The following is a 25,436-nucleotide window of genomic DNA, read 5'->3' on the forward strand; positions in this document are numbered from 1 at the left end:
CAGTTTTAGGTTTACAAAAAAATTGATAAGGAGGTACAGAGATTTCTTATATATTCCTGTTCTGCACATGCATAGCCTCCCCTTTTGCCAATATCACTCAGCAGAAAGGGACATGTTTTACCAAGCACGAACCTAAACTGACACCTCATAATCACCCAGAGTCCATAGTTTACCTTATGGTGCACTCTAGATGTTGTACATTCTATGGGTTTGGACAAATGTATAATGACATAAATCCATTGTTGTAATATTATACAGAGTGTCTTCTCTGCCCTAAAAATCCTCTGTGTTCTGCTTATTCTTCTTCCCATCACCACCACTTCAGGGAACCTCTGATCTTATTTGATCTTTATACTGTCCCTGTAGTTTTTCCCTTTCCAGAGTTTCATATAGTTGGAATCATACAGTATTTAGCCTTTTTCAGAGTGGCTTCTTTTCCTTAGTAATATGCATATAACTTTTCTCCATGTCTTTTCATGGTTTGATAGTTCAATTTTTTAGTTATGAATAATACTTAATTGTATGGATGTAAAATAGTTTATTCAATTACCTATTGAAGGACATTACGGTTGCATACAAGTTATGGAAATTATGAATAAAGCTGCTTTAGTCATCCCTGTGCAGGTTTTTGTGTGGCCATAAGTTTTCATCTCCTTGGGTAAATAACAAGGAGCGTGATTTCTGGATCATATTGTAAGAATATGTTTAGTTTTTAAAGAAACTGTGAAAGTGTCTTCCAAAGTGGCTATACATTTTGCATATTTCCACCAGCAATGTAGGAAAGTTCCTGTTGCTCCACATTCTCACCAGCATTTGGTATTGTAAATGTTCTGGATTTTGGTCACTGTAATAGGTATGTAATGGTATCTCATTGTTGCTTTAATTTGCATTTCCCTGATGACACATGATGTGCAGCATCTTTTCATATACTTATTTGCCATCTGTATGTCTTCTTTGGTATCAGTTAAGTTCTTTTGCTGTTTAAAAATCTGTGTTTATTTGTTTTGTTTTCTTGTTGAATTTTAAGAGTGCTTTGTACCTTTTAGGTAACAGTCCTTTATCAGATATGCCTTCTGAAAATGTTTTCTTCTAGTCTGTGGCTTGTCTTTTCATGCTCTTGACATTGTCTTTTGAAGGGCAGAAATTTTAAATTTTAATGAAGTCCAGTTTATCAATTATTTCTTTCTCAGATTATGTCTTTGGTGTCATATCTAAAAAAGTATCACCATTACCAAGGTCACCTAGGTTTCTCCTATGTTATCTTCTAGATTTATATTTTTGTGTTTTATACACAGGCTTATGATCCATTTTGATATAAATTTTTGTAACTAGTATAACGTCTGTGTCTAGATTCATTATTTGCATGTGGTTGTTCAGTTGTTCAGGAACCATTTGTTGAAGAAACTATCTTTGGTCCACTGTATTGACTTTGCTTCCTTGTCAAAAATAAGTTGACTATATTTAAGTGGGTCTATTTCTGGGTTCTCTATTCTGTTCCACTGATGTGTTTATTCATTTGCCAATGCCATACTGTCTTGATTACTGTAGTTTTATAGTAAGTCTTGGAGTCAGGTGGCAAGTTTTGTTCTTCTCCTTCAATATTGTATTGACTATCCTGGTACATTTGCATCTTAATATAAACTTTCAAATCAGCTGATATTCATAAAAGAAACCTCCTGGGATTTTGATTGGGATAGCACTGGATCTATAGATTAAGTTAGGAAGAATTGACATTTTGACAATATTGAGTCTTCCTTTCCATGAACATGAAATACCTCTTCATTTATTTAGTTCTTTGATTTCATTCACCAGAGCTTAATAGTTTTCCTCATATAGATCTTATAGATATTTTGTAAGATTTATATCAAAGTATTTCATTTTGGGGGATGGTAATGTAAATGATATTGTTTTAAAATCCAAGTTCCACTTACTTATTTTTATCTTATAGGAAAGGGATTGATTTTTATATATTAACTTTGTATTCTGCTACATTGCTATAATCATTTATTAGTTCCCAGAATTTTGTCAATTACTTTGGATTTTCTACATAGATGATCATGTCATCTGTGAACAAAGACACTTTTATGTCTTCCTTCCCAATCTGCATACTTTTCATTTCCTTTTCTTGTCTTATTGCTTTAGCAAGGACTTTCAGTTTGACATTGAAACAAAAGTTGTGAGAGGGGAAATACTTGCTTTGTACCTGATCCTGGAGAGAAAGCTTTCATTCTCTCACAATAAAGTATTATGTTAGCTGTAAGTATTTTGTAGATAGTCTTTATCAAGTTGAAGAAGTTTCCCTCTACTCATTTACTGAGAGCTTTTATCATGAATGGGTGTTGAATTTTCTTAAATTCTTTTTCTGCATCTATTGATATGGTCATGTGACGTTTCTTTCTTAGTCTTTTGATGTAATAAATTACATCAATTGATTTTACAGTGTTGAATTGGCATTGCATACCTGGGGTAAATTTCATTTGGTCATGGTGTATAATTTTTTTATGCTTTTTTTGAATTTGATTTGCTAAAACTTGGTTGAGAATTTTTGCATCTATCTTCATTAGAGATATTGGTCTATAGTTTTCTTTTTTTGTAACTGGTTTTGGTATTAGGGCAATGTTGGTCTCAGAGAATGAATTAGGAAATATTCCCTCTGCTTCTATCTTCTAAAATATATTGTAGAGAATTGGTATAATTTAGTTCTTAAATGTTTGGTACAATTCACCAGAGAAACCATCAGAGCCTGGTGCTTTCTGTTTTGAAAGGTTATTAATTATTGATTCAATATATAGTCAGTCTATCTGTAACATCTATTTCTTCTTGTGTGAATATTGGCAGATTGTGTCTATGGAGGAATTGGTCCATGTTATCTAGGTTATCAAATGTTGGGGCATAGAGTTGTTCATAGTATTCTTTTATTATCCTTTTAATGGGATCTTTAGTGATATCTTTTTCATTTCTGATATTAGTAATTTCTGTTTTCTCTATTTTCTTAGGCAGCTGGGCTAGAAGCTTATTGATTTTATTATCTGAGTGATTCTTTAATGAAAAGTCAACAAAATTGATAAATCCCTAGTTATACTGGTCAGATTGAGAGAGAGGGAGAGGAGAGAGAGAGAGAGAGAGAGATCACCAATATTAGGATTGAAAGAGGGGAACCACTTCTAGTGCCTAGAATTGTTTTAAAAGTATAATAAGAAAATATTAAGAAAAATGACATGCTAATATATTTAACAACTTAGTTGAAATATTAAAAAGTTACTTGAAAGACTCAAATTAACACAGGTGATTCAAGGAAACCTAAATATGAATAGCTCAATATATAATAAATAAGTAATACTTATTAGCCAAAACCTTCTCCCCAAGAAACACTGAGGTCCAGATGACTTTACTGGTGAATTATATCACACATTTTAGGAAGAAATACCAATCAGGAAATAGAGGGAAAAGTAATGTGTTCCAATGTTTTAATAAGGCAAAAGACCCTCATACCACAAACAGGAAAGAAATTCACAAAGAAAGCAAATTAGAGATAATATTCCTCATGAACATACATGGAAAAATACTTAACAAAATATTAGCATATTCAATCAAATAACATAAAAGTCAAATATATGTGTCTAAGGAAGCAAAGTTAGTTTAACATTGAAGAATCTGGGTAACTTACCATATTAAAAGAATAAATGGAAATCTATACAATTATCTCAATAGATGCAGAAAAATAGCATTTGATATAATTCAATACACACTCATATTTAAAAACTCTCAGAAAAATAAGAATAGAATTTTCTTCAACCTGATATAAAAAAACATGATAAAGTTCATATCAGAACTGATAAAACACTAAATAATTAAATATAGTCTTCCTAAGATCAGAAATAACTGAAAAATATTCTTTCTCATCCCTTTTATTTAACATTGTACTGCAGAACTTTATTGAAGTGTAATAAAACCAGAAAAATAATTAAAAGTCCTATAGATTGGAAAGGGAGAGATAAAACACTCAAATAGAAAAACATGATGGTGTCCATAAAAATCCCAATGAATCTACAAAGAAAAAATACTAAAACTAATAAGTGACTTTAGCAAGCTTCTATGATCCAATGTCAACATACAAAAAATCATTTTAATTATACTAACAACAAATGTAAAATGAAATATTTAAAAATAACAATTATAATAGCAAAAACAAGAAGTATGGTTTGGTTTATTTTTCTAAAAGAATGCAAAACCTCTACATTGACATATACTAAACATTGTGAGACACACGATAAAAAACCTATATAAATGTAGAGTAATAACATGTTTGTGGACCAAAAGACTTGATAATTTATATTTCAGTAAACTATAAATTCTCCCCATATTGATTCATTGATTCAATACAATCCCCAGCAAATCCCCAACAGCGTTTTTTGTAGAAATTAATAAGGTAAGTCTAAATTTAAATGGAAATTCACAGGGCCTAGAATAGTAAACACAACCTTGAAAAGAGAAAAAAAAAAGAACGAATACTTGGTCTATGTAATTTCAAGACTTTTTGTAAAGCTATGGTAAATAAGACAGTTTAATACTGTCCCAAAGATAGACAAATCGATTAAAGGAATAAAATAGAATTAGACCCACATGTGTATGGTCAATTTATTTTTTTGAACAAATTTGTCAAAGCAATCCAATGTGCAAAGTCCTTTCAACAGATAGCAATAAGACTACTGAGAAAACATAAACTAAAGCTTTACTTCATAAACCTAAGTATAGAAGCTAAAACTATATACTTTTTAGGTGAAAACATAAGAGAATATTTTCATGAATATTTCATGAGACAAATTTAGATAGGGCACAGAAAGAAGAAACCATTAAAAAAACTTATAAATTACACCTACTTAAAATGTCTGCTCATAAAAAGGCAATATTAGGAAAAAGAGTAGGCAAACTATAGACTGGGTTACAACAGTCAAGTCACTGTGTGTGTGTGTGTGTGTGTGTTTTACGTATCAAAGGACTTGTATCCAGACTATATAAAGAATTCCTACATCACTAAGAAGAAAACTAACACAATTTTAAAAATAGTTTAATTCTTGAAACACCCATCAAAAAGAAACATAGGTGAGTAACCATTAAGTGCATAAAAGAAGCTCGATATCACTACTCACACATTAGAATGATTAAAATATAAAAGACACTAGCTGTGAAGGTCTGGGGCACCCAGGTATCTCACATAATCCTGATGTAAATACAAAATGGTGCAATAATTTTGGAAAAAGTCCCATATAATTACCCTCTGACCCAGAAATTCTATTCCTAAATATTTATCCAAGAAAAATGAATACATGTGCAACAAAACACTTGTGTAAGAATTCTCATAGGTATTTATTCATAATAGTCAAACCTGTAAACAATCCAAATGTCATATAAATAAACAAAATTACAATAAAGCAGTCATACCCATTCTCTAAAAGAGCATAATCTGTGACAGTAACACTAATTTGGAATAACACGAAGATATTAAACACAACTGAACTAAATGGAAAGAATCATCCTAACAGTATATTATATAAAATATCTACATTGAACAAAAGTACATGAAAACATGTGTATTTGTGAGGCAGGGAGAAGAGAAAAGAAAGGTAGCCTATAAATTTTGCACATTGGAGGGGAAACAAGGCAGAAATAGTAGTGCCTTATATCTTTAAAAGAGCCTGAGAGAAAAACACATGACGTATCTGCCAGATGTCATTTGATGATGATATGACACTACTTTTCAAAGTTCTCCATTTTACTACACTGGGTAAAAGCCTAGAAACTACATTCTTGGATAATCTTGGGGAACTTATTTGATATTTGAAAGGTGGAAGAAAAGAAGAAGCCATTGTTTTCCAGTAGTAACAATGGACAAATAAATGGATTAGAGAGATGGCAAATGTGGAATTTTGCTAGCAGGTTCCAGCTGTCCTTAAAATACCCCACCTAGACTTTGCAGGGATTTGAGATTATTAACATCTTCTCGGCAATTCTTTCTCTTCTGAATTTCCCTGAATTAAAAAGAAAAAAAAAAAAACCCAGTAATTGTTCTAACGCCTTCATTCCTCTAGAACTTCCAAAGGTTGTATGACTCTAACTCCCTATGTTAAATCCCTTCTTACTTTAAACAATTAGTGTGGCTTCTGTTTTCTTAGGCAAACCGTGACTAATTCAACCTAAGACAAATATTATAGGCTTCAGAGTTCTTTCTGATTCCGAAATTTTATTTATTTTTTACATACCTATTATATGCCAAGAACTAAGCTGTTAGATGTAATTGTACATTCAGATACATTGATCCTTGCCCTCATGATTACATTTAGTGTGAAAATCAGGCAGTTAAAACTGATTTTAAGAGCATCTCAGGTGATCCTAATGTAAAACAGTTTTGAAGTCACAAGTAAGATTTTTATCTTTCCACCAAATCTGCTTTTCATCCCCAATTTCTCATTTCTCTTAATGGTACAATAATTCATCCAGGCATTCAAACCATAAAACTAGGAAGTATTCTGGACTCTTCCCTCCTTCAATCACTAGTATTCTAATCCAATCAAATGTTTGTTTCCTAAATAGGGCCTGATTATGTTCCTTCCTCACCATCTCATTGCACCTGAATTATGTTGATGAAAATTAAGAGATTTGGAACCAGATAAACCCTAATTTTATTTTATTTTTTAAAATTTATTTATTTATTTATGGCTGTGTTGGGTCTTCGTTTCTGTGTGAGGGCTCTCTCTAGTTGTGGCAAGCAGGGGCCGCTCTTCATCGCGGTGCTCGGGCCTCTCACTATCACGGCCTCTCTTGTTGCGGAGCGCAGCCTCCAGACGCACGGGCCCAGTTGCTCTGCGGCATGTGGGATCTTCCTAGACCAGGGCTCGAATCCATGTCCCCTGCATTGGCAGGCAGATTCTCAACCACTGTGCCACCAGGGAAGCCCCAACCCTAATTTTAAATTCTGGTTATGCCATTTGCTGGCTGTGAGAAATTGAATATATTATATAATTTCTCTAGGCCATAAAAACAGTAGTGCATAATAGAGATTTTTTTTGGAGGGTTAAAGATAGTATTTCCAAAGCATCCAGCATAGTGCCTGGCTCATTAGTAGGTACCTTCCTACTCTACCCATGTCCCATGTGTTTATTTCACTTAGTAATTGTAAGTTAGGTGGATCACTTCATTAGGAATAACATCCTAACTGACCTCTCTCTCTATTGTCTTGCACCACTTAAATATCTTTTCATTAATAACTCCAGAGTTACTATTCCAAAATATAAATTTAATTATATTCCTTTCCTGCTTAATGACTTTCAAAGTTTCCCTAAATTTACAGAATGGAATTCAACCTCTTTAAAATACTCCAAGACTTTTATTATCTGATCCCTAGGTACTTTGCCAGCATTCTTTGCTCTTCCTTGTATATACCTGCCATCTCAACCAAGACAAAAATCTTAGTTTTCATGAGTGGGATAATTAAATTGATGCAACAGAAGTCTCAGCAAATGAGTATTAAATTCTAGCTTTTTTACTTGTATTTTGGGAAAAATCACTTGTATTCTCTGTGTTTCACTTTTCTCATCTCTACAAAGAAGATAGTAACATCCATTTCGGTTGTCCTGAAGTTTAAGATGAGTGATACTGAAGTTCTTTTTAGGCTGAAACATTCCATGGAAATAGATAATTAATACTATTTGGTGTTGTCATTATATTGTGGTCATTGTTACTTTTATTTATCAATGTGTGGTAACATATTGTGGGACTGAAAATGCATGCTTTTAGTCCTAAGGAAAAAGCTGATGCATTTGCTCAATGGCTACACAGCATGAAGAGTAGGAAAAATTTAGAAGCATCATTTGGATATTAGTAAATATGCAAAGTTCAGAAGAAAATTAAATGCCCTGTTATGTTTGTTTGCTTATTATTCAACAACAGACATATTTGTCTTAAAGTATTCAGTAAATACTGAGTAAAAACACTAAAGCTAGGTGAGCCTCTCTTTGGCTGAAATCTCCTGGGGAGATTTTCAATTGTCATTGTAAAAGAAGCTCAAATTTTAGTTTGATGAGTTTTCAAAAGATCAGCCTTAATAAAAGTTCATCAGTGATATAGAGAAATCATTTTGGATCCCAATCAAAGGGTTTTTCTAAGTCTTTTAGAAGAGCAAGAGTTTGAGACATATACTTGATTAGCTAACAACATTAAATCTTTGAGAGGATTTAGAAAAGGATTTAGTGAGTCAATCCCATCACTGTAGTGCTCTACCTGTGGTTGCCAGGGTAACAGGAAACTTGGGATTCCGAAAACGTATTTATCTTTCTAAACTAGCATCAGGAATAACACAATTATTAGCCAACTTACTGTTTCCCAGTGTGTCCAAACAAGTTTCTAGATGCTACTCTTAGAAAAAAGTAAGGTTCTGTTCTGTTTCCCCTCTAGACAGACACATGTCCATTTTAAATAAATCACCTGCTCCTTTTCCATCTAACAACTCTATTTGCCTCTAAATCATACCAGGTACTTTCTTTGTGTTTTATGTTATTACTGGCAATCATTTGTGACCTGTCTGACTCACACAAATATTCTAGTCTCTTCAGAGAACAAAATCTACTTCTACCAAGAGTGAAAAAATGGGTCAACATCACATAATGCCCTAGGGTAGAACATTTACTTATTCACTTACTTATTCAATATTTAATAAGAAACAACCTTGTGCAAAGCCTGTAGTAGAGCCTGTAAAAACAAACAAAAAATAATAAAGTATAAACATACAACATGATCTTGGCCTCACAAGCTTCAATATAGTGAAGGAGACCAACATGTAGAGTAAAGTGCTTGTTAAAAGCTGTAATTAGAGTGCGCCTTCAAGATGGCAGAAGAGTAAGACGTGGAGATCATCTTCCCCCCCACAAATACATCAAAACTACATCTACATGTGGAACAGCTCCTACAGAACACCTACTGAACGCTGGCAGAAGACCTCAGACTTCCCAAAAGGCAAGAAACTCCCCGTGTACATGGATAGGGCAAAAGAAAAAAGGGAAAACAGAGACAAAAGAATAGGGATGGGACCTGCATCTCTGGGAGGGAGCTGTGAAGGAGGAAAGGTTTCCACACACTAGGAAGCCTCTTCACTGGCGGAGACAGGGGGTGGGTGGGGGGAATCTTCAGAGCCACGGAAGAGAGCACAGCAACAGGGTGCAGAGGGCAAAGCAGAGAGATTCCCACACAGAGGATCAGGGCCGACCGGCACTCACCAGCCCGAGAGGCTTGTCTGCTCACCCGCCAGGGCGGGCGGGACTGCAAGCTGAGGCTCGGGCTTCGGAGGTCATATCCCAGGGAGAGGACTGGGGTTGGCTGCGTGAACACAGCCTGAAGGGGACTAGTGCACCACGGCTAACTGGGAGGGAGTCCAGGAAAAAGTCTGGAGCTGCCTAAGAGGCAAGAGACCATTGTTTCGGGGTGTGCGAGGAGAAGGGATTCAGAGCACCACCTAAATGAGCTCCAGGGATGGGCGTGAGCCGCAGCTATCAGCACGGACAACAGAGACGGGCATGAGATGCTAAGGCTGCTGCTGCAGCCACCAAGAAGCCTGTGTGCAAGCACAGGTCACTAGCCACACCTCCCCTCCCGAGAGCCTATGCAGCCCGCCACTGCCAGGATCCTGTGATCCAGGGACAACTTTCCCGGGAGAACACTCGGCGCACCTCAGGCTGTTGCAACATCACAACGGCCTCTGCAGCCGGAGGCTCGCCCTGCATTCTGTACCCCTCCCTCCCCCCGGCCTGAGTGAGCCAGAGCCCCCTAATCAGCTGCTACTTTAATGTCGTCCTGTCTGAGCAAAGAACAGACACCCTCAGGCGACCTACACTCAGAGGTGGGTCCAAATCCAAAGGTGAACCCCAGGAGCTGTGCGAAAAAAGAAGAGAAAGGGAAATCTCTCCCAACAGGCCTAGGAGCAGCGGATTAAATCTCCACGATCAACTTGATGTACCCTGCATCTCTGAAATAACTGATATATATATATTTTTTTTTTTTCTCTTTCTCTTTTTGTGAGTGTGTATGTGTATGTTTCTTTGTGTGATTTTGTCTGAATACCTTTGTTTTTTCCAATTGTCCTAGCGTTCTGTCTGCCCATTGTTTATTGTTTTCTTTTAGTATAGTTTTTAGTGCTTGTTATCATTGGTGGATTTGTTTTTTGGTTTGGCTGCTCTCTTTCCTCCTTTTTTATTACTTTTTAATTTTTTGGTTTTTAATAACATTAAAAAATTTTAATTATTTTATTTTATTTCCTCCTTCCTCTCTCTCTCTCTCTCTCTCTCTCTCTCTCTTTCTTTCTATCTATCTTTCTTTCTTTCTCCCTTTTCTTCGGAGCAATGTGGCTGACAGGGTCTTGGTGCTCTGGCTGGGTGTCAGGCCTGAGCCTCTGAGGTGGGAGAGCCAAGTTCATGACATTGGTCTACTAAAGACCTCTCAGCCCCACGCAATATCAAATGGCAAAAGCTCTCCCAGAGATCTCCATCTCAACGCTAAGACCCAGCTCCATTTAAAGACCAGCAATTTACAGTGCTGGACACCCTATGTCAAACAACTAGCAAGACAGGAACAAAACGCCACCCATTATCAGAGAGACAGCCTGAAACCATAAGTTCACAGACACCCTTTAAACACACCACTAGATGTGGTCCTTCCCACCAGAAAAACAAGATCCAGACTCATCCACCAGAACACAGGCACCAGTCCCCTCCACCAGGAAGCCTACACAACCTACTGAACCAACCTTACCCACTGGGAGAATACTCCAAAATCAAAGGGAACTACGAACGTGCAGCCTGTGAAAAGGAGACCCCAAACACAGTAAGTTAAGCAAAATGAGAAGACAGAGAAATACACAGCAGATGAAAGAGCAAGGTAAAAACCCACTAGACCAAACAAATGAAGAGGAAATAGGCAGTCTACCTGAAAAGAAATCAGAGTAATGATAGTAAAGATGATCCAAAATCTTGAAAATAGAATGAGGAAAATAAAAGAAATGTTTAACAAGGACTTAGAAGAGCTAAAGAGCAAACAATGATGAAAAACACAATAAATTATATTAAAAATTCTCTAGAAAGAATCAATAGCAGTATAACTGGAGCAGAAGAACGGATAAGTGACCAGGAAGATAAAATAGTGGAAATAACTACCACAGAGCAGAATAAAGAAAAAAGAAAGAAAAGAATTGAGGACAGTCTCAGAGACCACTGGGACAAACTTAAACGCACCAACATTCGAATTATAGGGGTCCCAGAACAAGAAGAGAAAAAAAAAGTGATTGAGAAAATATTTGAAGAGATTATAGTTGAAAACGTTCCTAACATGGGAAAGGAAATAGTCAATCAAGTCCAGGAAGTGCGAGAGTCTCACACAAGATAAATCCAAGGAGAAACACACCAAGATACATATTAAACAAACTATCAAAAATTAAACACAAAGAAAAAATATTAAAAGCAGCAAGGGAAAAGCAACAAATAGCATACAAGGGAATCCCCATAAAGTTAACAGATGATCTTTCAGCAGAAACTCTGCAAGCCAGAAGGGAGTGGCAGGACATATTTAAAGTGATGAAAGGGAAAAACCTACAACCAAGATTACTCTACCCAGCAAGGATCTCATTCATATTCGATGGAGAAATTAAAACCTTTACAGACAGAGCAAAAGCTAAGAGAATTCAGCACCACCAAACCAGCTTTACAATAAACGCTAAAGGAACTTCTCTAGGCATGAAACACAAGAGAAGGAAAAGATCTACAATAACAAACCCAAAACAATTAAGAAAATGATAATAGGAACATACATATCAATAACTACCTTAAATGTAAATGGATTAAATGCTCCCAGCAAAGGACACAGACTAGCTGAATGGATACAAAAACAAGACCCATATATATGCTGTCTACAAGAGACCCACTTCAGACCTAAGGACACATACAGACTGAAAGTGAGGGGATGGAAAAAGATATTCCACGCAAATAAAAATCAAAAGAAAGCTGGAATAGCAATTCTCATATCAAAACAAAATAGATTTTAAAATAAAGACTATTACAAAAGACAAAGAGAGACACTACATAATGATCAAGGGATCAGTCCAAGGAGAAGATATAACAATTGTAAATATTTATGAACCCAACATAGGAGTACCTCAATACATAAGGCAAATGCTAACAGCCACAAAAGGGGAAATTGACAGTAACACAATAATAGTTGGGGACATTAACACCCCACTTTCGACAATGGACAGATCATCCAAAATGAAAATAAATAAGGAAACACAAGCTTTAAATGATGCACTAAACAAGATGGACTTAACTGATATATATAGGACATTCCATCCAAAAACAAAAGAATACACTTTCTTCTCAAGTGCTCATGGAACATTCTCCAGAATAGATCATATTTTGGGTCACAAATCAAGCCTTGGTAAATTTAAGAAAATTGAAATCGTACCAAGTATCTTTTCTGACCACAATGCTATGAGACTAGATATCAATTACAGGAAAAAATTTGTAAAAACTACAAACACATGAAGGTTAAACAATACTAAATAACAAAGAGATCACTGAAGAAATCAAAGAGAAAATCAAAAAATACCTAGAAACAAATGACAATGAAAAGACGATGACCCGAAACCTATAGGATTCAGCAAAAAGCAGTTCTAAGAGGGAAGTTTATAGGAACACAATCCTACCTTAAGAAACAAGAAACATCTCAAATAAACAACCTAACCTTACACCTAAAGCAATTAGAGAAAGAAGAAAAAACAACCCCAAAGTTAGCAGAAGGAAAGAAATCATAAGGATCAGATCAGAAATAAATGAAAAAGAAATGAAGGAAATGATAGCAAAGATCAATAAATAAAACTAAAAGCTGGTTCTTTGAGAAGATAAACAAAATTGATATACCATTAGCCAGAGTCATCAAGAGAAAAAGGGAGAAGACTCAAATCGACAGAATTAGAAATGAAAAAGGAGAAGTAACAACTGACTCTGCAGAAATACAAAGGATCATGAGAGATTACTACAAGCAACTCTATGCCAATAAAATGGACAACCTGGAAGAAATGGACAAATTCCTAGAAAAGCATAGCCTTCTGAAACTGAACCAGGAAGAAATAGAAAATATGAACAGACCAATCAGAAGCACTGAAATTGAAACTGTGATTAAAAATCTTCCAACAAACAAAAGCCCAGGGCCGGATGGCTTCACAGGTGAATTCTATCAAATGTTTAGAGAAGAGCTAACACCTATCCTTCTCAAACTCTTCCAAAATATAGCAGAGGGAGGAACACTGCCAAATTCATTCAACGAGGCCACCATCACCCTTGAAACCAAAACCAGACAAAGATGTCACAAAAAAAGAAAACTACAGGCCAATATCACTGATGAACATAGATGCAAAATCCTCAACAAAACACTAGCCAACAGAAACCAACAGCACATTAAAAGGATCATACACCATGATTAAGTGGGGTTTATCCCAGGAAAGCATGGATTCTTCATATGCAAATCAATCAACGTGACATACCATACTAAGAAATTGAAGGGAAAAACCTTATGATCATCTCAATAGATGCAGAAAAAGCTTTTGACAAAATTCAACATCCATTAATGACAAAAACCCTCCAGAAAGTAGGTATAGAGGGAACTTACATCAACATAATAAAGGCCATATGTGACAAACCCACAGCCAACATCATTCTCACTGGTGAAAAAGCGAAACCGTTTCCACTAAGATCAAGACAAGGTTGCCCACTCTCACCACTATTATTCAACATAATAGTTAGAAGTTTTAGCCACAGCAATCAGAGAAGAAAAAGAAACAATAGGAATCCAAATTGGAAAAGAAGAAGTAAAGCTGTCACTGTTTGCAGATGACATGATACTATACATAGAGAATCCTAAAGATGCTACCAGAAAACTACTAGAGCTAATTAATGAATTTAGTAAAGTAGCAGGATACAAAATTAATGCACAGAAATCTCTTGCATTCCTATACACTGTTGATGAAAAATCTGAAAGAGAAATTAAGGAAACACTCCCATTGACCACTGCAATAAAAAAGAATCAAATACCTCAGAATAAACCTACCTAAGGAGACAAAAGACCTGTATGCAGAAACTATAAGACACTGATGAAAGAAATTAAAGAAGATACAAACAGATGGAGAGATATACCATGTTCTTGGATTGGAAGAATCAACATTGTGAAAATGACTATACTACCCAAAGCAATCTACAGATTCAATGCAATCCCTACCAAACTACCAATGGCATTTTTCACAGAACTAGAACAGAAAATTTCACAATTTGTATGGAAACACAAAAGACCCCAAATAGCCAAAGCAATCTTGAGAAAGAAAAACGGAGCTGGAGGAATCAGGCTCCTGGACTTCAGACTATACTACAAAGCTACAGTAATCAAGACAGTATGGTACTGGCACAAAAACAGAAATATAGATCAATGGAACAGTATAGAAAGCTCAGAGATAAACCCATACACATATGGTCACCTTATCTTTGATAAAGGAGGCAAGTGTATACAATGGAGAAAAGACAGCCTCTTCAATAAGTGGTGCTTGGAAAACTGGATGGCTACATGTAAAAGAATGAAATTAGAATACTCTCTCATACCACATACAAAAACAAACTCAAAATGGATTAAAGACCTAAATGTAAGGCCAGACACTATACAACTCTTAGAGGAAAACATAGGCAGAACACTCTATGACATAAATCACAACAAGATCCTTTTTGACCCACCTCCTAGAGATATGAAAATAAAAACAAAAAGAAACAAATGGGGCCTAATGAAACCTAAAAACTTTTGCACAGCAAAGGAAACCATAAACAAAACGAAAAGACAACCCTCAGAATGGGAGAAAATATTTGCAAATGAAGCCACTGAAAAAGGATTAATCTCCAAAATATACAAGCAGCTCATTCAGCTCAGCTAAAAAAACAACCCTGTCCAAAAATGGGCAGAAGACCTAAATAGACATTTCTACAAAGAAGATACACAGATTGCCAACAAACACATGAATGGATGCTCAACATCATTAATCATTAGAAAATTGCAAATCAAAACTGCAATGAGGCATCACCTTACACTGGTCAGAATGGCCATAATCAAAAAATCTACAAACAATAGATGCTGGAAAGGGTGTGGAGAAAAGGGAACCGTCATACACTGTTGGTGGGAATGTAAATTGATAGAGCCACTATGGAGAACAGTATGGAGGTTCCTTAAAAAACTAAAAATAGAACTACCATATGACTCAGTAATCCCACTACTGGGTATATACCCTGAGAAAACCATAATTCAAAAAGAGACATGTACCACAATGTTCATTGCAGCACTTTTTACAATAGCCAGGACATGGAAGCAACCTAAATGTCCATCAACAGATGAATGGATAAAGAAGATGTGGCACAAATATACCATGGAATATTACTCAGCCATAAAAAGAAATGAAATTGAGTTATTTGTAGTGAGGTGGATGGACCTAAGACTGTCATACAGAGTGAAGTAAGTCAGAAAGAGTAAAACAAATATCATATGCTAACACATATATATGGAATCTAAAAAAAAACGTTTCTGAGGAATGTAGTGGCAGGACAGGAATAAAGACGCAGAAGTAGAGAATGGACTTGAGGACACAGGGATGGGGACAGGTAAGCTGGGATGAAGTGAGAGATGGCATGGACATATATATACTACCAAATATAAAATAGCTAGTGGGAAGCAGCCGCATAGCACAGGGAGATCAGCTTTGTGCTTTGTGTCCACCTAAAGGGGTGGGATAGGAAGGGTGGGAGGGAAATGCAAGAGGGAGGAGATATGGGGATATATGTATATGTATAGCTGATTCACTTTGTCATACAGCAGAAACTAACACACCATTGTAAAGCAATTATATTCCAATAAAGAGGTCAAACAAATTTTAAAAAGCTGTAATTAAAAGAAGAAAATCCTCCCCCTTAAAATTTTTATTTTCAATGTTGAAACTAGCAATGCACTTTCCACTTGAGAAGCACCTCTGAAAAGAGGTCATTGTGGGATCCAGGAGGAAGGAAGGGTGAAATTGTTTGTTGATGTGTGACTTTAGACTTTAAGGAAAAGATGAAGTGTTAACCGTGGTACTCCTCTATAAAGTGTTTGTTTCAAGCTCACCCTTAAAAAATTACACCAGGTAAATAGGAGAGGATACCTGATCAGAAACAATCAAAATATATTGGTATTTATTGTCCTTATATTGAATCTCTTTAGAACCTAAGCAGGCATAAATCAATATGGGCAAGAAACAAGTAACCAAATCTCAACATTGATCCCAAATTAACAAAAATAGCTATTATTTTTGAACCATGTGTTGTGATCCTAGTATCTATGTCTAATTGTGGGACTTTGGAAAATGGGTCTATACTGATGAAAATAATAGCTTTATTTATTTATTTATTTAATTTATTTTTTTCATATCCCCAGGCCCCAACTCAGGTTTAGTGAAGTAGAGTTTCTGGGGGAAATGACTCAGGCATCTGCATTTTAATAAGCAGCCCAGGTGATTTTATTTTATTTTATTTTTTTACTTTTTTTAAAAAAAATATTTTATATTGAAGTATAGTTGATTAACAATGCTGTGTTAGTTTCAGGTGTACAGCTAAGTGATTCAGTTACACACATACATATATCTATTCTTTTTCAAATTCTTTTCCCATTTAGGTTATTACAGAATAATAAGCAGAGTTCCCTGTGCTATACAGTAGGTCCTTGTTGTTTACCTATTTTAAACATAGCACTGTGTACATGTCAATCCCAAACTCCCAATCTATCCCTCCTCCCACCCTTCCCCCCGGTAACCAGAAGTTCATTCTCTAGGTCTGTGAGTCTGTTTCTGTTACATTTATTCAACAACCATATGATCATCTAAATATACACAGAAGAAACATAAGAAAAAAATCCAACATCCTTCATAATAAAAATTCTCAGCAAACTAGAAATTAAAGGGAACTTCCTCAATGTGATAACAGTATTAGATTGACAATTTAGGCTATCTATTTCTTTTTGAGTGATCTTTGGTAGTTCATGTCTTTCAAAGAAGTCATTCAGTTCTCCTACTTTGTAAAAATGTATGGACATAAAGTTGTTCAAAATATTTCCTTATTATCATCATAATGTTTATATAGGATCTGTGGTAATGCCCCCTCTCATTTGTGATTTGTAATTTGGATCTCTTCTCTCTCTCACACACACACACACATTCTCCCTCTCTCTCTCTTTCTGTTTCATTTTTATTTCTTGGTCTTTCTGACTAAAAGGTCATTAAAGGGATCCAACAAGAGTTCCATTAAACCACGAGCTATGGCTACCATCAGGGCTCTTTGGACTTACTGTGTCCAAAGACCAACAGGCAAGAAGAGGACTCACAATACTGGCAGGGAAATTGACTAATTAGCAGGAGAAAATAGGGTCATTTCTTTTCTTTTCTCCTTTTCTTTTCACTTTTTATTTTGAAATAATTTTGCAGAAGTAGGGCAGAGAATCCTTGTGTATCATTCACCCATCTCCCTTAGGGTTAACATCTGACATATTTATGGTAATACTAGTATTATGATCTGTTTCTTACCTGCAAAACAGTTTTGACACTAAATATATGGGATTTCCACACTAAGCAGTTCTCCAATTTTCTGCAGACACCAACTGGGTGTCCTACAATTCAATTCTGACACTAACTACCTGGAGTAGCACAGACCCCACTGGTTAAGGGTCAGTCCCATAAAAATGCCCCCAATTTCAGATGCCAATCACAAGTAGTGGGTCTCCAGATTGCCCACACTTCTGCCTGACTTGGCTACCAATTGGTGGTTCCCATAACCCCCTCCTCAGGTTCAACAATTTGCTACAACAGCTCACAGAACCCAGGGAAACATTTTACTTGTTATTACTGGTTTATTATAAAAGATATTATAAGGCAGGGGTTCCCAACCCCTGGACTGCGGACCAGTATTGGTCTGTGGCCTGTTAGGCACCGGGCTGCACAGCAGGAGGTGAGCAGCGGGCAAGCAAGCAAAGTTTCATCTACTGCTCCCTATCGCTTGCATTACTGCCAGAACCATCCCCCACCCCCGTCTGTTGAAAAATTGTCTTCCACAAAACTGGTCCCTGGTGCCAAAAAGGTTGGGGACTGCTGTTATAAGGGATACAAATAAACAGCTAGATGAAGAGGTACATAGATGAAGTCTAAAAGGGTCCCAAGTATAGTAGCTTCTGTCTTCATGGAGTTTGGGATGTACCACCCTCCTGGCACATGGATACGTTCACCAACCCAGAAACTCTCCAAATCCCATTGTTTATAGAGTTTTTGTGGAGGTTCCATTGTGTGGGTGTGATTGATTAAATCTTTGGTCATTGGTGATTAACTCAATCTCTAGCCCCTCAACCTTCCCTGGAGGTCAGGGGTGGGGCTGAAAGTTTCAACCCTATAATCACATGGTTGCCTTCTCTGGCAACCAGTCCTCATGTTGATTCTATTTCGGGGTCCACTAAAATTCACCTCATTGACATATACCAGGTATGGTTAAAAGCGGAGATATATATATAAAATAATTGACGCTCCTCTCACCCCTATCACTTAGGAAATTAGAAAGATTTTAAGAGTTCTGTGCTAGGTACCAGGAAAAAAGACCAAATATATATTTCTTATTATATGACAATATCACAGGTACATTCATCAAATTAATAAAGCAACATTGGTATAGGATGGAAGGGCACGTTAGGTGCATGTTAGGTGCACGGATTAAGAGATAAAAACTCCTATAAAGCAGAGAGGCAACAAGGATATATAGAATAGCATAGGGAATTATAGCTATTATCTTGTAATTACTTTAATAGAGTATAAACTGTAAAAATATTGAGTCATTATGCTGTATAGTTTAAATATAATATTGTAAATCAACTACACTTCATTTAAAAAAGATCTACAATTCAAAAAAGATCAACATTGTTACAATACTAATGACTAAACTATCAACTTTATTTGGATTTCTCCACCATTAATGCCTATAGTTTATCCCACTAGTTTTTTTTTTTTTGGCAGTACGCGGGCCTCTCACTGTTGCGGCCTCTCCCGTTGTGGAGCACAGGCTCCGGACGCGCAGGCTCAGCAGCCATGGCTCACGGGCCCAGCCGCTCCGCGGCATGTGGGATCTTCCCGGACCGGGGCACGAACCCATGTCCCCTGCATCGGCAGGCGGACTCTCAACCACTGCGCCACCAGGGAAGCCCTATCCCACTAGTTTAACCTTCCTTTTCTAAGTTTCTCCTCAGAAAGAGAGGGTCATAGGAACCATGGAGGAGCTGTTCTCCAAAGCTGTGTGAAGTATATGCTGTGGAGCATAAAACATGTACTTGGCATCCATGAAAACATGGCACTCAGATCTCCTGCTTGGGGAAGGATAGTTGTTGGATGGCCCCAGCTGCTACCCACTGAATTCACCAGTACACTCATGCTAAGTCATACTGCCCATGGGCTGCTTGAAGACTCCTTAAATGAAGTCTCACCAATAAATCTCTTTTTGTTTTTCAACTTACAAATATACAATACAGTATTGTTAACTATAGTTACCCTGATGTATATAACATCCCCAGGACTTATCTATCTTATAACTGAAAGTTTGGTTCTATTTTTTTTTTTTTTTCCTTAGACTGAGTCTCACCAGTAAATCTCTTTAATGTCTAATCCCATCTTGGGATCTATTTATAGGAGGCATAGAAATAATGCAAATGCATATTCTTCTATTTTGGGTGAAGTGTATTTTTTTAAAATGTCAATTAAGTCATGTTGGTTTGTAATATTGTAAAGGTCTTCTATATTTTCACTGATTTTCTATTTGTTCTATGGATTACTGAGAGAGTAGCACAGAAGTCTCTCAACTAAAATTGTGAATTTGCCTATTTATGCTTTCAGTTCTATCAGTTTTCATTTCCATATTTTGAAGCTAATTGTTAGGTGCATACATATTTAGGATTGTTATGTCTTTTTTGTGAATTAATTCCTTTATCATTATGTCCTCCTTTTACACCTGGTAGTACTATCCCTTGTATTGAAATCTACTTTGTCTGATATTAATAAAACCACTCTTTCTTTCTTTTAGTTAGTGTTTACATATCTCTTTTTCTATCCTATTACTTTTACTTTTGTCAACATGCTTATATTTGTAGTGAGTATTTTTGTAGATAGCATATAGTGTGGTCATGCTTTTTATTCCATCTGATAACCTCTATCTTTTAATTTGAATGATTGATCCTTTTATATTTACTGTATTTGTAGTGTTAGAGTTAAATCTAGTATCTTATTGGATGTTTTCTCTTTGTTCTATCTGTTCTCTATTTTTAAAAATTATTATTATTTTTTACTTCTGTTGCCTGCTTTTGGATTTGATTTGAGTATTTCTAAGATTGTATTCATCTTCACTATTAGCTTATTAGAATATTATTTTCTTTTTTAGAGGTTGCCCTAAAGTTTATAACACACATCTTTAATTTATCTCAGGCTACCTTCAAATAATATTTCACTACTTCATGTATAGTGTAAGAACCTTAAAAGAAAACCTTTCATTTTTTTCCCTCCTCCCATTTCTGTTACCATTGACATACAGTTTAATTTTAAATATGTTATAGTCCAATAATATAATATTAAAAATTTTGCTTGTAATGGTCAGTTATATTTTAGATTGATTCAAAATAAGAAAAATGATAAATTTTGCATTTATCTTAACCCTTACCATTTTTAAGCTCTTCATTTCTTTGTGTATATACAAGTTTCTGATCTCTTACTTCTCTTGCCTAGGAAACTTCCTTTAACATTTTTATATCATAGGTCTTAGGTCTTAGTGAAGAATTCTCTCAGTTTCTTTTTTTTTTTTTTTTCTGAAGGAAAATTCTTTATTCACCTTCATTTCTGAAAGATGTTTTCACTTGGTATAAAATTAAGAGTTGGAAAATTTTACCTTAAAGATGTCACTTCTCTTTCCTCTCTTGCATAATTTATGGTGAAATTGTTATTAATAGTCTCTAATTATCCATATTTTTTCAATGTGTGTAGTATATCTTTTTGTCTATGTCTAATTTTAGTGTTTTCTTTTCTTCTTTAGTTACCATAAGTGTAAATATGCTCTATCAGGTATGCTTTATTTATCTTTTTGTGTTTCTCTAAGCATCCTGAACCTGCAGTTTTATTACTTTTATTATTTTGGGAAAATTCTTGGCTGTCTTCTCTTCAAATACTTCTTCTGCTATGTTCTCTCTAATTTGTCTGGGACCTCATTTACACGTGTATTAAGCTATTCGGTATTATTCGAGAGCTGTTGGATATCTTTTTTCCCCTACTGCTTTTCTCTTTGTGATTCAATTTCAGTATATACTCTTCATCTATACTCAGATTCACTGTTTCTTACTTCAGCTGTGTTAAGTCTATTCATGAGCCTGGCAAATGAATTCTTTATCTTTTATACCATGCTTTTTATTTCTAGCATGTCCATTTGATTCTTTTATAGTTTTATCTCCCTGTTGAAATTCCCCCTCTCTTGATGCAAATCATCAAATTTTCAGGTAGATGTTTTAAGATATCGAACATAGTTGTTTTAAAGTCACTGTCTGATAGTTCCAGCATCTGAGTCATTATTAAATTTGTTTATATTAATTGCTTTTTCTCTTGACAGTTGGTTGGGGGTGGGGGTGTGCTCACACCTGTGTCTTGTACTTTTTTTATATTAAATGTGAGACATATTATTATATATGAAACATATAACATATTTAACAGTGGAGACTGAGGTAAATATTAGCCTTTATGCTTGAAAATGGGCATGGCTCTTTTTTTGGTTAGGTTATTAATATTAAGGGTTGAGTCAATCCAGTCAGGAGTTAAGCTGGGCTTTGTTGTAGCTATGGTTACCCTCAGGACACCATAAACTTAAAATTTCTCTGAAGTTTTATCTCAATGTTTGTGCTCCACCCTCAGCTTTCTACCACCCCAGTATGCTTACACCACATAGCTGGGTTTCTCTTCACACTTTTGACCTTTCTCTGTATCTGAGTACTGTCCCTGTTCCTCAGTGATTCCTACGCTGGTGATAGTGAGGTTCTTTGTTGCCTGGCCCAGATCAGTGTAGGTAGGCTCTGTGTGTCTGGGCTTTGGGGGTGGGGCTTCCTCAGTGCTCATGGCCCTCTTCTATGTGGCAGCCAAACTCTGCCTAGTGTCTGTGGTGGGTCATGTACAGGTGAAATTTTTTTTCTCCTCCCCCTGTGGTAGGAGATGTCTAATAATTTTGTAGCATTTTGGGCAGAGGACTCTTGACTACCCCTTCCCCGTGAGTAGATGGTGCTTCCCTCTACTTCTTTCAGCACAATGGGTCTTTACCTGAGCCTTGGTGGTGATAGGGTTTGATGCCCTTCCCCAAGGGGAGAGGGAAGAGAGGAGGGACAAATTAGGAGTATGGGATTAACAGATACAAGCTACTATGAATAAAATAGATAAGCAATAAGGATATACTGTATAGACAGGGAATTATAACCATTATTTTATAATAACCTGTGACAGAATACAATCTACAAAAATACTAAATCACTACGCTGTACACCTGAAACTAACACAACATTGTAAATCAACTATACTTCAATTAGGGGGAAAAAAAAGCTCTTGCCCATTTGAGAAAAGGGTCTAATCAGGGAATAAGGAGTCATGCCTTTCCTGCAGTGGTGGGAGTGGTGGCAGATGCTCTCCTACACACCACCACTGAGAGAAGCTTGCTCTGGACTCCTGACTTGCCCCTAATCTATGAGTGAATGTCAACTCCCTTTGTATCTAGGCCTCCCAGTGATTCTATACTATAACACCAGCCTGCACTTGGCTTTTAGCAATCCATTAAATTTTTAGCAGATTTCTTCTCACCTACTTGTATGGATGCCACATCTTTCTCCTATTGTTTGCCACTGGTAACCCAAGCCCAGGGTCAGACATAATTGGCAGTGGTAGTACTGAAGCATAATACTATTACTTTACTTTAGATAGTTTTCATGTTCATTAGTTGTAGCATTAAAACTGTTAGCTAGTACTTTAAAAAAAAAAAAACAGAATTCTTACAGAAACTGTGAAAGCATTTCTTGTTTCATTTGTTGTAATGAAGTGAAATACATATTTCTTGGAAAGGTACATACACTGCTTGGTGTGAGATCCTTGAGAACAATACCTAACAGTTACATTTTATTATCCTCATTGCTTACCTAAGAAAGAAGGAAAAATAATATTCTGAACAATGAATGTCCTCAGTCTTAAAAAACCTATATAGTGGAAATTGACCGAGGTCTCCCAGAATAATCACACTCAGTAACCAAGTAGGAAAGTAATGATTTGAACTCATGTGAGAAATAAAGGGTTAGCAGTAAGCCTATGATATCTGTGAAATACTTTTTTCTTTACCAGGGACACCTGGGAGAGAACAAGCTGCAATGGTCAAAGCCCCTTGCAAACTTACTAGCAGAAAGGTAACAGAGAAATTCCTTGTATTTGAAATGCTTTTAACAAAATATATCTGGTCTGTCTATGATGCTTATTGTACATACCTTATGAATTCATAGATATATGGGACATGGCCCACTGGAAAATGTCATGTAAGCTATATTGAAGTTTTAAAAATGAGGTGCTCCATAACCAAAATGGCTCCTTCTGTAACAAGCAATGTCCTGCATGTGTTGCTTAGAACATCCCATGTTTAATCAAAATCAGAATAGGTCCTAGTGGATCTAGGGAGTAGCATTGGTCATCTCAAACCTTTCCAAAGGAAAATGCATTGCCTGTGTTACATTGTCACCCATACACTTTTAATTACTAGTAAAGCTCAGTACTGAGTATTATACCTGATTCTTGTGAATCAAATTTGACAATCCAAACTACTGATTTTTAATTTCAATAACTATCTCTGATTTCAAAGTACATACATGTTCCCCTGTGCAATAATGCCTGGTTCAGTCTGGTACATGATCAGAGTCTAAAGAAGAATCATTGAGTCAAATTCAGAATTCATGTTATTTTACCACACAGATTCTTTAACCACATTTAGGGAGTTTTCATTTATTCTAAGTTTTGAAATACCACTGTGTAATAATGATGGTATGACATGTGATAAAAATTCCAGAAAACAAAAAATCGTTATGCAGCATATGCGAATAAAACAGAAAAGAAATACTGCATATTGTTGCAAACTACGGAGGACAAAGACCATAAGATTAACCATAATGAATTTATTTTCCTTGGGTATAAGGTATTAGTGGTTGGCTATTTTGTGATAGACCATTGATCTGCTTTTAATAATAGCAGCCACATGAAATGAGTCTATCCTATAGGCATTGGGCTAGGTACTCTTTCTTTATAGTTTTATTACAACAAAGATAAATAGACACAAGAAAATAATTTATTTGGAATGTTACTCAGGGCTCAACCTAAGTACAACCAATACTTGGTTTTCACACCCAATGGTCTGGATTTCTTTGATTGCTCAAGGTAGCTAACATAACGACTTTGTCTTTAATTGTATAGTTGGTTTGAGTAATGGATACATATAGTTCTGTATTATTAAAGAATTTTTATTTTTGTTATTCTTGAATGGTTTTGTTTTAATTTTTTCCAACCTAAGTTTTTAATTTATCGCTTATAAATTTGGAAGGCCCTCTAGGTTTAATAAACTTCATGCCTTGTTGTTAGGTCATTCATTTCTAAACATTAACACACACACACAAGTTTATTGTAGAAACCTTCATACCCTAACCCCTATTTCTCAGCACCTGGCTTCTATACAATTATTTTTTACACTGTTAAAATTCAGGCTATCCAAGTAGCCTCAAAAACAAGTCAAAGAGACAGACCCACTGGTATTGAAATTGTCTAGAAGACTTTGAGAGTGGTCACAGGGGAGGTATTATTTGTGGAAAATACAAAAGGACAGCCAGAATTGGATTCTCAATGTTGTGTGCCTTTCCAGAGTAACTGTGCCTATGCTAAGTATGCATAATAATATTCTCTGTTTTCCTGTTTAGTGATGGGGCTTCACATGAGCACCCCACAATGGCTTTTAAACAGCTTGTTTGCTAGAAGGATAATAATCAGCCAGTATTTTGACAACAGCACTGGAAAACAACCAGTTTCTCCCTGAGTCAGAAGACCTTTTCAGATGTCTTGAGTAAAGTTCATACAAGAATCAAGTTTTATCCCTGATTTCTTTAATTGGTCTCTTATCGAGGGAAAAGGAAGCTTGCCACAGTATATTTTTTAGCCTTATGAATTTTCTGCCTTTACTCTTTATACATCAATCAATTAGGTCATTAGAAAGAAACTATAG

This window comes from Globicephala melas, chromosome 1 (genome assembly GCF_963455315.2).
Source record: "Globicephala melas chromosome 1, mGloMel1.2, whole genome shotgun sequence".
Lineage (NCBI taxonomy): Eukaryota > Metazoa > Chordata > Mammalia > Artiodactyla > Delphinidae > Globicephala > Globicephala melas.